Source organism: Protopterus annectens, chromosome 2.part1, assembly GCF_019279795.1.
Source record: "Protopterus annectens isolate FY-2018-M chromosome 2.part1, PAN1.0, whole genome shotgun sequence".
NCBI classification, from domain to species: Eukaryota; Metazoa; Chordata; order Ceratodontiformes; family Protopteridae; genus Protopterus; species Protopterus annectens.
The window spans coordinates 104,682,964-104,696,185 of NC_056729.1; the positions used below are offsets into that span (position 1 = coordinate 104,682,964).

At 42.3% G+C, this 13,222-nt stretch overlaps 1 protein-coding gene across 12 annotated transcripts in view; it reads left to right on the forward strand.

Annotated features, from left to right (window-relative positions):
* The window catches only part of RAPGEF2 (Rap guanine nucleotide exchange factor 2), a 2,418,607-nt gene that overhangs the window by 1,895,057 nt on the left and 510,328 nt on the right, over window positions 1-13,222 (forward strand). The gene's annotated exons all lie outside the window — the stretch shown is intronic.

Sequence of the window (13,222 nt, forward strand, 5' to 3'; positions counted from 1 at the left end):
TTCACCTTTCTTCAACAAAATTATCAAAAGAAATTACTTGCTTTGAAGGCCTTTTGCATGAGTCAGTGGAGACATGCAGCTTATTACACCTTTATTCATAGGTAGGGACTAGGCTATTGGCCCTAGGGCCTATATAAGCCTAGCCAAATGGTACCCTGGCTTTTGCCACCCAAGAAAATTATTTTCCTGTGCCCCTGTCAAGCAGAACAACAGTACTGATCCCCGGGGTGAATTTCCTATCTCCCATCCAATCATCAAGATTTTTCTTGAAGAGTGCTAACGAGGAGCTTTGTTTGATATAAATAGGTAGCTTGTTCCAGAGTATGGGAAGTCTCTGGGACAGGAATCTATCCCTCCAGCATGTTCCGTTTATTATGGTGACAAGGTTTAGGTCCCTAGAGCATGTAGCTCGGAGGGATTGGGATTTCTTTACGTAGTGCTGGTCCAAAAGCTCTGGGTTTGACATACCTTTGTATGTTGGGCAGAGATCGCCTCTGTGTAGGCAATATGTGACAGAGTAAAGCTGGAGTTTTTTGAGTCTGTCTGCGTAGGGCATCTGTTTGAGGAAGGTAATCCTCTTTGTGAGGTATTTCTGTGGCCTTTCCAGTTGTTGTAGATGTCTTGTGAGGTACATACCAAAAGGGGCGTTGTACTCTATAATGGGTCTAATGAGTGATGAGTAGAGGGGAACAATGACCTCTTTTTTCCTGGATGAGAAACCTTTTGTGATGAGGTGTGCCAAGTAGAAGGATTTCCTGATTACTGTGGCGATGTGATTATCAAGGGAGAGACTGCTGTCCACCTGTGTCCCAAGGTCTCTTATCACACTTTTGGTGTTAAGTAGACTACTGCCTATGTGGTAGTTCTTAGGTACAGAGTTTTTACCAAAAGGGATGACAATGCACTTTTTGGCATTGAGCTTGCGGCCATGGCTTTGACACCAGGCATCTGTCTCAGTGAGGCCCTTTTGTAGGATGTCCACATCGTTAGGAGTTTTGATTATGGCTCCTAGTTTGCAGTCATCTGCAAACTTTGTTAGCCAAAGACCTTCTGTGTTAGCCTGTACTTCAGAGAAGTAGATACCAAACAGGAGAGGACCTAGGATTGAACCCTGTGGTACTCCACTTGTCAGTGGTCTGAAGTTGGATTTAGAGTCTGCTACTTTCACAGTGTGGGTTCTATCAGTGAGCCAGTTGGCAACCCATCTTGTGACATAGGGATTTATATCTAGTTTAGTGAGTTTGTCTATAATTCCAGAGTGGGGGATGGTGTTGAAAGCCTTGGCGAGATCTAGGTAGGCTGTGTGAACCACCTTACCCTCATCTACGGCTTTGCTGACCGCTTCAAAGAAGTCTATCAGGTTTAGGAGACACAATCTGCCTTCTACAAACCCGAACTGGGTAGGGTCCAGTGTTTAGAGATTACCAATGTCATTATTTATAAGTTCCACAATGATACGCTCCATAGCCTTGCAAACCAGGCTCATCAGGCTAATGGGGCGGTAGTTCCCCGGATCCGTGGTGACTCCTCCTTTGTGGAGTAGGATAACCGTTGCTGTGCACCATTCAGTGGGAACAAAGCTTGAGGTGAGGCTATGATTGAATATGGTACTTAAGTGGGGTGCCAGTTCGTTCTGTAGTTCGTATAGAATGCAGCCTGGGATGTTGTCAGGTCCCATGGATGCTGTGTTCTTGGCTTTGGAGTGTGTGTTTTTTTACCTGTGCAGCCATGATTACAGGTACTTTGCATTCTTCCGGTATAGAGATGGGCCATTTAGAGGATGAGAGAGAGATAAAGTTAGCACTGAACCTGTCTGCCAAGATGTTGGCAATATCAGTTGGTTCTGTATATTTAGTGCCATTGTGCTGTAACTCAGAGCAGATCTGAGTGTTGCCATTGAGATTCTTGACATAGCTATAGAATGCTTTGTGGTTGTCTTTAGAATAAGTGGCGATTTTGTTTTCGTAACTAGCTTTGGATGATTTTATGAGGGATCTCAGCTTCTTACTGAGGTTGACTACGGAGTTCCTCCAATCATGGGATTTTACTCTTTTTTGCAACAGTTTCTTTCTTCTGTTGTAGAGTTTGTTTATAGCAGGGGGCCACCAGATTGGCTTCCTTTTTTTGGAGGATAGCATCTTGGTTCTGTTAGGGATTGCACGATCCATGCACTTGTGAAAATGCTTATAAAGTGCAATTCTATAGGATTCATCAGTTGTATCTCTGTTGTCCGTCAGCATGGGTGTCGTGAAGTTTACCACTTCTGTCTTAAGAAGCGTTAAGTTGGCTTTGGAGAAATATTTTACGGTGGTTTCCCTAATGGGGGGGTGGGTGGATGTCTAGGGTGATTTGCTTGTGGTCGGATCTGACCAACGAGGAATTGACCTCTGGTGTGGAACACCAGTTGCCCATGTTGGTAATGACCAGGTCTATGATATTGCTGCCCCTGGTGGGGGTGTGGATAAGTTGATCCAAGGCATTGGAATTTATGAATTCCAGAAAATGTTGAGCACAAGAGTTGGTACATGAGTAGTTTTCCCAGTTAATGGTGGGGTAGTTGAAATCGCCCATTATTAGGTTGTTAGGGTGTACCCTAATATTTTCCAGTGCATCAAGAATGAGGAGTGGGAATCCTGGGGCATGGTGGGGAATCTGTAGCAAGCTACAATTGTGCTTGCTAACCACTGTTATCTACTCCTGATCGCCAATTGTAGGTCACAAGAGGCAAATGCTTTAGCAATTCGTGCTCTTCTGTTTAAATAAGCTATTTTTTTATCACTGAATTTAAGGTTAATGGCTTTAATTTTTTTTTAAATACAGTGTGTATGCACGGGTCTACTACAGATGATCGAATTTTTAAAACATCGTCTTTCATATGGCCGAGACCATATGATCGACATTTCAAAAGTTCGAACACATGAAAAAAAAATAAAACAAAACAAAAAATTCTTGGATATTTTTGCAGGGGGACAAGCCCCCCCTACACACCCTGCTATTTAAATATACCAACGCTGAGATCGCACTACAGCGAGGAAAAGGGAAATTTTCCCATTCTGCACTGTACGGTGATCTCCATTCAGAAAGTTCAAAGTTTTAAAACTTCGATCATATGGTATCCGCTATATGAAAGTCGAAGTTTTTAAATTTTGATCATCTGTAGAGGACCCGTATGCACGTGCTTACTTGCATCTTATTTTGTGAATTTTCTTATATGCTTGCAGTCAATATTCATTATATTCAGCGGTATATTCCCATCTCCATCTGATATGTCCATTTATTTTTAGTATAATTTTTTTTTTCTGTTGAAATTCCTGAGTAAAGTTGAACAAAAGCACCAAAGTTGGTGTCGTGGTTGACTTTGCTGGTCCTTCGGTCCCAAGCGGTGCCTTCAAGAAGAAGTTGTCTGTTTTTGTGTAGTTGTCTTGGATCGCTGATTTTTGGTATTTTTTTTTTTTAATTCAGTTCCCCCATTACAATTCTCATATAATATTCTTACCCTCTTATACAGCCCATCATTAATTTGCGTCCACCTTTTATTCAAATTGTTACTACCATTCCCTTCTTCGTACTTTTTCCTTTTTTTTTTCAGTTAGGCTTTTATCTACTCTATTATCATCATCTTCACCCCTTCTGCTCTCTAGTGCGATGCTGACATTTCCATTTTCTTTCTACTCTTTTTCCAGGGTGCGTATCTTTCACAGACTATTTCATCCTATATTAGTCTTATCTAGTGGCAGCACCAAACCATGTTCAGTAGTCTTGTATTCTGCACTGCACCTTCCTTGCATTGATCTGATGATTTTGTTTCCCCTTTTCCACACTTACCAGGTTAATGAAGCACCTATGGATAACTCTAATTTGCTGATACTAAGCAGGGACCAGAATTAGCCCCTTATGTACTTACATCAATCCTCCAGTCATGTATTAATTTTCCTTACTTCCCATCAGCTTGGTCATAGCATGTCTTCTTATTTCAAAATATCTGTATTTTTTATTTTTATTTATCTTTTGTTTATTTGGTTTGTCCCACTAGTCTAGTAGTCGCTTTTTAAGGGAGACCCACAGGGCATCTGGGAACTTCCCCTACTCTTTTTCGTTAGGTGCCATGTTTTACATACACATGAGCTCCCACCATCTCAAGCAGATAGGACCTCAGTTTTACATCTCATGTGAAGAATGGCACACTCAGGTGTAGAGCACGCCCCTTATAATGCACTGCAATGTCAGCAATCCAGTCACTTGGAGTGGAAAGTGAACCCACAACCTTCAGATCTTCTGGCACTAAAGACAAGTATGTTACCTTTGCTTCCACTTTCCTGTTTTCATTCCTCATATTTCCTGTCCTGCATTTTCCAGTTTGTATTTCCCTAGATAGCCTTCCATAGCAAAAGAAAGAGGATACATGGATGTCAGAATACAGTAGGTTTTAAGGCGACACATCAGCTGAAAAGTGTAAGAGAATGAGTTATGAGGAATTTAAGTGTGATGACGAAGAATACATTGATTATGAGATAGGACTCGCATATAAGGAAGTCGTTACATTATGAAACTTTGATAGAACACTGAGAGCAGTCTGATATTTAAGTGCTTTGAGTAACTGAAAAGAAAGCTATGGGTTCAATAGCAAGGACTGGTGTTCACATGGTAATATCACTTCAGAAAGACCAATGTGGAAAGGAAGGGACTCAAAGTACACTTCTGTAAATTTTGTTGCATATGTACATCACTTTTATGCCCTACAACCTGTGTGGGGAGCATATGTGTGGCATACAGCACCTGCATAATCTAAAGACTTTGGTATACTGGCCGGTTGTTGGGTTATCTTTGGCAGGAGATCCCTTCAGTGAAGTGTACTGCAACATTATGTTAAGAAGATCTAGAAGTTGATAGAAAGAAGAACGGTTCAAGGAATTACTTAGGGCTGTAGCACCTCAAGAAGAGGAAGAAATAGGTGGAGATGAAGAATGACAGATCCTCAAAACAGCATGTGTGAGGGCTACAGAACAGATATGCAGCTGAGCCAGGAAAGGAAATAAGGTACATAAGGAAAGCTGGTGGTGGAATGCAAAAGTCCAGGAAGCCATCAAAGGAAAGGAGGAGCGCAGGCAGGAGCGGCCTTAGGTCAACTGGTGCCCTAGACAAAAGGGCTCCACGGTGCCCTCCCCGGCACCACCAGGTGCCCCTATCCTGGTCTACCTACACCAAATAAATACTGGAAAAGTGTCCCTGCTAGAGCGGCACCCTAGGCGGCTGCCTAGTTGGCCTATGCCTAAGACCGGCAGGGAGATTTGAAAGAGCAGGCTAGGAAGGAATATTGGTTGGCTAACAAATATGCTCAGACAGAAGTTGCAGTAGCAAAGAACAAGGTATCAGAGACACTGTACCAGCTTCTGAACAGTCAGTCAGTAGATGGCACAAAGAAACTATATCAGATTGCAAGACAAAGACAATAGCCAAACACCCTTCATAAGGGATTGCCAGCAACAGATGGAGTATTTCTAGCAGCTTCTGAATGAAGAAACCCCCACAGAAGCTGTACTGCCCCAGACACAGCCTATGATAAGAGAAGAGGAGGAGCCCACTATAGAAGAAGTAAGAGCAGCACTAAGGAAACTGAATTTCGGGATGGCAGCTGGGTCAGATGAGGTCATGGCTGATGATAAAGATATTGGGTGAGGTAGGGGAGAATGTCAACTGAAGGTACTCGCAGCAGTGTGGAGAGAAAGATGTATCCCAGATGACTGAAGAATAAACATACTAGTGTCAGAATTACAAGAACAAAGGGGACACACAACTGTGGGCAACACAGAGATGTATCAAACTCCTGTCGCATTGCATGAAAGTTCTGGAGAGAGTGATTGACAAATGAACATACAGAGTAGTAGAAAATAAGATGGGAGATGAGCAGTTCAGATGCAGGTCAAGATGAAGCACAACTGACCTGATGTTTGCCATGAGACAGGTAGTTGAAAAGACCCTAGGAAAGAGCTCTGAGCAATCTTAGACATGGATAAAGCATATGAAAAGGTCCCAAGAAAGCTGATTTGTCAGTCCTGTGGTGATTTTAAATCCCAGAAACATTGGTAGAATTAGTGCAAGCCATGTACAAGGACCCAGTGACTCAACAGTGTTCAGGCTCAGCAGAGGGGTTCCCGATCAGAGTGGGTGTGCACCAGGGTTCAGCTCTGAGCCCACTGCTGTTCATACTAGTGATGGAGTAATTTAATAAACAAAAATAAAACAAGTTGGATAGATTAACAAAGTTGCTGCATGTAGGCCGTGTGATATTACAGGTAGACTTTGAGAAAGAACATGGGATGAAAGTAAGTACAGATAAGACAGCTGGAATGGCAGCAAATAGTGGAATTCAGAAGAAGCTGAGAACTGGGCTAGAAGGGAAAATAGTAGAACAGGTTAACAGCTTCATGTATCTGGGAGGTGTGGTTGTGGAGAAAGGAAGTCTGAATGAGCAGATCAAATCTAGAATCAGAGAGGCTACAGCCAGCTGACACAGAGTGTCAGGTGTAGTATATTACAGAAGAATGCCAAAGAAGCTGTAAAGTAAGGTGTACAAAACAGTATTGCAACCAGTACAACTTGTACAGTATAGAAACCTGGGCAGTAAAGGCAGAGTAGTTGAGGAAGATAGTGGTGATGGAGATGAAGTGCCTGAGACAGGTGGTAGGGTGCACACTGCGGGACCGATGAAATGAGAATGCAATAGTAGAAGCCAAAGTAGCTTCAGTTGCAGAAAATGTCAAAGAGAACAGAGTACAGTGGTTCGGGCACATGTGCAGAAGAGCAGAAAGCAATCTGGTGAAGATGATGTGGGACAGACAAGAAAAAGGCAAGAAACAAGGACATCCAGCAAAGAGTTGGATGAATTATATGAGAGAAGCCCTATGACAGACACGAGTGTCAAAAAGTGGCATTGAACAGAGACAGATGGCGACCATTGACTTGACACCCCGACCCCATGTAGAAAATGGGAAAAAGAGGGGTTGATGATGGTAAGATTTTACACAACTATACTTTGTCTGTTCCTTTTCACAATGGCCTTTCTGCAGTGATATGTTAACTTGACCACCATAGCTTTCCTTTCAGTTATTCTGAGTTCTTAAATATCAGACTGCAATCAGTTTCCATCAATGATTTAGTGTAATGAATCCATTGTTTCGCTACTTCTGACTCCTACTTGATGCGTTCCCAGTCATCACACTTAAATTCCTCTTCTACTTTTCAGCTGATGTGCCACCTTAAAACCTACTTGGTTCTGGGGTCTATGTCAGATGATCGAGTCAAAATTCATATGAATAGAGTGTTGAAAACTCTACCATAAAAAAAAACACAGAAATCTGCCTTCTTTACATCACCCACACACCCCCTGCAAATTACATTTACCAACTCCAAGATCGCACTACAGTGAGAAAAAGGGTACATTTCCCAATCTGCACTGTACCGTGATCTCTATTCAAAAGCTTTGAGTTTTCAAAAACTCAATCATATGGTCTCGACTATGTGAATTTTGAGTTTCTGAAAACTCGATCAACTGATAGGGATCCCTGTTCTGGCATGCATGTATCCCCTTTTTTCTGCTTCCATCTATTTTCTCGTACCTGTTTTTTTCCCTCAGTAGTTATTGTATGTGCATTGATGCAAGCCACTTAGTATATTTTCTGATCTCATTATGTCCCCCACCCCCTGCTCATTGAAACGATAAGCCTTTTTTGTATTTATTTTTGGACAGCTCTATGTGAAGGAAAAACAAATCATGCTGCAGTTACTACTGGTCTGTATTTCCTTTTACTAACAAGCGTCTGTTGGGCATTGTCCTGACAAGGATCATCATTTTGATGCGATTTAACTCTTCTATAATGGGCTTGCCATCCTGGTCAATGATCTGCACTTAGTCATCATGTTATTTGTTTGTGTTTGCATTTGTTAACCAGGAATGTCTGCCTGGGAAGTTCCATTTTCAGTGGAGTCCTGGAGTGAAAAATCTCTATAGCCTAATAGTGTACAATAGAGAATTAATGTAGTTATTGTACACTAAATTATGTAATCTAGAATAATTAAAGATACACTGCAATACAGCAGTTGTGTTCATAAACGGCTGGACAAAACTGTACATTCCTTCAGTATAAAACCTGTATGGTTGCAGACATAGAGTAATATGCTATGCCTGGTGGTGGTGACAATGTTAGAACAGTACAGATGGCATTTCTTTTAATTTAATGTAGCAAAGTTTCTCCATAGTGATAACAATAGGTTCTGTATAGAGATATTAGTATATTGAGTGAAAGTATCTTCATCCATAGTTTTTCACTGTAGCTCTCTCACATAGTCATTCTCACACAGACAAAGGTAATTCACCTCTACACCACTCATTTTATTGTTTCATTTGCCTGATTATCCTACCCTTACCCAAAGAGCCTTGTCTCACTTCCATTTCCCCTTGCTGTCTTTCATTCTACATTCACCCTTTAAAATCATGCATGTAATCTAATATCTCCTCTTAATTATACATGCAGGATCAACCACTGCAGCTTTTAGCCAGAACAATTGCTAACATTGTACCATTTTAATTCATTAATAATAATGGGCAATTTTTTGGCCGTTCCCTCTCTTTTTAGTGGATTAACCCTTTGCAATTATAATAAGCATTCCAAGATCCTCATTTGTCTTATTTAATATTTATTATTGTAACTCAGTAACTTGTTTGGATTCTATTTAATAAAACCGTATTGAACGCTTAGCCTTTCTGCTGTCCTTTTCCCTTCTTCTTTCACTATCCTCTCTCTTCCTCCCTTCCATACTACCATAACTCACTTAACTGCCCTGTATTTTGCAATAACCCTGTATTTTACAATAACCCTGAAGATATAAACCACTGTGTTATGTAAATTAATTCAAATGTTTTATTGTATATTTCTTTGCTATGTTTTTTCTTCAGTGTTATAATGCCTCTTACTGTATTGTACTGTGGAGCTTTTTCTACATTTGCTTAACTGTTTTATTGTAAAATTTTCACTGTATTCATCTTCAGTTTTGTAAATTGTCTTGCTTACTTGTACTGTGGAGTTTTTCTCCCTGGGCCTCCACTGAAAAGGGCTTTTGCTCAGATGGACTATCCCACTTAACAAATGTCAAATAAATAAATTGCAGTCAGTAGCGGTTCTCTGTTAATACGTGGCTGTAATGCACATTTCTCTGTAGGTAAGAGCTTCACCCACACCCCCAATTCCTCTTCTCATCCTTTGCTCTTTTATGGACTGTAAGCCCCTTTCCGTTATGTGACTCCTGTATGTCTCTCTAGGGCTCTTCAAATACTCTGGCTTCTGCTCTCCACCAGATATCCTGCTTCCACTGTCTTGCACTACCAAAAGTCAACTTCAGCTGTATTTCGCACCTTAATTCAGTTTCTTCTGCCTTACCCTTCCTGGGGCCCCATCTACATCACTGACCTTCTCACAGTTTTTACTGTAATGCTACCTCTTCCTTTCCTTTGCTTCATTACTGCTCCATACATCAATTTCATTCAAGAGTCAGCTTGGACAGCATCCTATCACTTCACCACAGTCCTGCACCCTGAATTATAGTAAGCATTCCAAGATCCTCATTTGTCTTATTTAATATTTATTATTGTAACTCAGTAACCACACTCCTGCACCCTGAATGTTATCGCCTTTTCCTTGACATTCTGGTTTCCTTTTCTGTTCAAATCATTTCATTCTTTCTCCATGGCTTCCTTTCTTCCTTATTTTCCCCACTTCCAGTCCAGCCTTAACAGTGCTAGATCATATTCATTCCTACCACACCATCTGAAACTCCACCTCTTATTAAAAACATGTAGATGTTCTTCATCTCACATTGCTGCAGTCCTTACACTTGGGTAGTCCGCTGTCCTCGGTCGGCCCGAATATCAAAGTATAAGGCTGACGTCGGTCAAGGCGCATTTGACTGACATCAGGACGTCAGGGTACAAATGCGCATGACCGACGTCATATCCTCAGTCTTTTTTGCTGCATGGTCCGATGCAGAAGCAGCTTTGCAAGTGCCGGTTGGCGTTCTGAGATTTTTCGATTTCGAAGTTTCAGTCCGAGTTCAAAGTTAGGGAATATTTTAGTTTTTTCTTGCCTCAGTGATTTACCGGATGTCAGAAAAAGTCAATAATTGCATTTCTTGTGGGAAACAGATACCGCATAGAGATTATCATACTTTGTGTATTCCTTGTTTAGGGCCTGAGCACGACGTTGTTGGGTGTCGCTCTTGTGCTAGATTCAATAAACGCACTATAAAGAGAAGGTTGGATTGTGCCAGGTTAGTCTTTGGGAAGCGGTGCAATTATAAAATGCCGTCGGATGCTCCGACGCCCGCTTCTTCGAAGAAGCGCAAGGACAAAGCAGTTAAGCCTAGGTTAGAAGAACCGTCTGTACCGGACACCGGTTCTTTAGAGGTATCGGTGGAGCCGGTGGCTCCACCGGAGGTTTCTTTGGGTTCCCAGGGAGAGACTTTATTATTGCAAGATGTGGCCTCTCAGGAGGCAGATCAGGCTGAAGGGGCTTCTCAGGTTACTATACTCCCCTCCCTTCCTAGGGTGGCTAGGCCCTCTCCTTCTGTTTCCAAGGCTTCTCCCAGAGGCAGGCCAGGTTCAGCTTCAGTTGGTGTCACCCCTAGTTCTTCTGGAACTGTGCCCAAGAAGCATATGCTTAAAATGGCAGAAGATTTGATTTCTTTGATTAGGGGTTCTTTGCCCCCTCCTGATAAGAGACCTAGGGTGGAGCCTGAGCCAGGGAGTTTTGAGCAGGCTTCGGATGTTTCAGAGTCTTGGGCTGAAGACTTGCAGGAGTATTCTCCTTATTCTGACTCTGATGTGGATGATTCTACTCCTTCTGCTTCTCCTCCTGAGGATTTTTCTTTTTCAGAAACTCTTCATTCTATGAGGGAGCATTTTAAGTGGGAAGGTCAGGACTTCTCTGATTCCAGGAAAAGGCTTAGAGAATTTTGTTTTACCCCAGCATAGGCCTTTGGCTATACCTCCTGTTTTAGATGTGGTGGAAGATGTTTTTGCAGAGGCTTCTCTTAATCCTGATTCTTTGCCTCCTGCTCCTGTTAAACCGGATAGATATTACAGGGTGCCTGAAGCTCATAAGTATCTTTTTAAGAGTCCTAGGGCAGACCCAGAAACTGTTAGTCAGGGGCCTAAAGGTATTAAGGCTTCTGTTGTCAAGAATCCGGTTCCTTCAGACAAAGAGGGCAAGACTTTGGATAGATGGGGAAAGAAAGTTTATACTTCTTCCACTCTAGCTATGAGGGCTTTGAATTGCCAGTTTCACATGTTAAAATACCAAAACTATCTCCTTTCACAATTGAAGTCTAAGGTTGATGCTCTGGCGGAAGGTATTGATTGTAAAGAGTTGCAAGATTTAGTACATGTTTCTGAACAGGTGGGTAAGCATTCTTTGCAATGTGGTTTTGATGCTGTACAGGCCTCGTCTAGGGTGGCTGCCACTGGGTCAGTTCTTCGCAGGCACGCCTGGCTGAGGGATCAGAATTTATCTGACCATGTTAAATCACGGATTTTAGATGCTCCTTTACAATCTGATGTGTTGTTTGGTTCTCCTGTTGAGACAGTCTTAAAGAAAATGGAAGACAAGGCTAAGTCTATGCAGACTGTTAAAGATTTTTTGCAGGTTCAGCCTCCAAAGTTTAGTAGAAATTGGCCTACTAAGGGGTGGATGTATCCTTCTTATGATTCCCAGTCTAGGGGTAGATCTAGGCGTGGTAGGGGCAGAGCTCAGGGCTCTTTCAGGCCTAGAACAGGGAGTTCTCCTGCACAGTCTGCAGGTGAGGGCAGGGGTCAGTCCTTTCGTAAACAGACCCAATGACCTACCTTTTCAGCTGCCAGAGCCTTCTCGTCTGGCAGCACCTTTGGGAGGAAGGTTGGCACTTTTCAAAGAAAATTGGAGTTTAATTACCCAAGACAGATGGGTATTGGATATCATACACCACGGTTACAGGTTTTATTTCCATACCTTGCCTCCTTTCAAAGGCATGCCAGACGTTCCTCCTCCACAAAGAATAGAGGCTCACAAGCAAATTTCTCTGTTACTCCAAATAGGGGCCATTCAGCGGTCCCTATGCCAGAAGTGGGCCTAGGATTTTATTCTCGCCTGTTCCTAGTACCAAAGAAAGGGAACACATGGAGACCAATTTTGGACTTATCTATCCTCAACACTTATCTGGACATTCCCAAGTTCAAAATGTTGACGTTACAGCAGCTTTTACCTCTGCTAGGCAAAGATCATTGGATGGTAACTTTAGATCTCAAGGAGGCTTATCTTCATGTTCCTATCAGACTCAGTTGCAGGAAGTATCTGCGTTTTCGAGCTGGGACTTCTCATTATCAGTTCTCTGCATTGCCCTTTGGCTTATCTACTGCACCCAGAGTGTTCACGAAGGTTCTGGCTCCAGTGATAGCTTTCCTCAGGTTAAAAGGAATACAGATTTATCCTTATTTGGACGATTGCCTGATTCTGGCTCAAGAAAGGGACGAGCTTCTTCATCATCTGGATTATGTGATAGCAGTGCTAAGATGCCTGGGGTATTCTGTGAACGAAATAAAGTCCAGTCTAGTACCCTCTCAAGACATGTGCTTTCTGGGTGTGAGACTGAATACAGCATCCCAGATGGCCTTTTTGACCCCGGACAAACAAAAGAATCTTTCCCTTTACTTTCATCACTTGTCTCATCAGTCCGGGCTGACTGCAAGGACAGTCCTTCAAGCCTTAGGGTTCATGGCATCTTGTATTCTGGTGCTTCCCAATGCCAAACTGCATATGAGGAAGCTACAATGGTATCTCAAAATGTATGGACACAGCACTGCCAGGATTTGGACACTGTCATTCAAATAATACCTTGCATTCAAAAGGAATTTTTGTGGTGGGCTCAGGAATGTCACCTAAACAAGGGACTCTCTGTGACCCGGCCAGAGGCGAGTCAGATTCTAACGACAGATGCCTCAGACAAAGCTTGGGGAGCTCATCTGAATGGAAAGTGGATACAAGACAAGTGGCCTGCCAGACTACAACATCTACATATCAACTTGAAAGAGATGTTAGCAGTCCAGTTTGCATTAATAGCCTTCAAGGATTTACTTCTTCCAGGGCAGGTGTTGATTCTAACAGACAACACAACTGTCATGTGGTACATCAACAAGCAA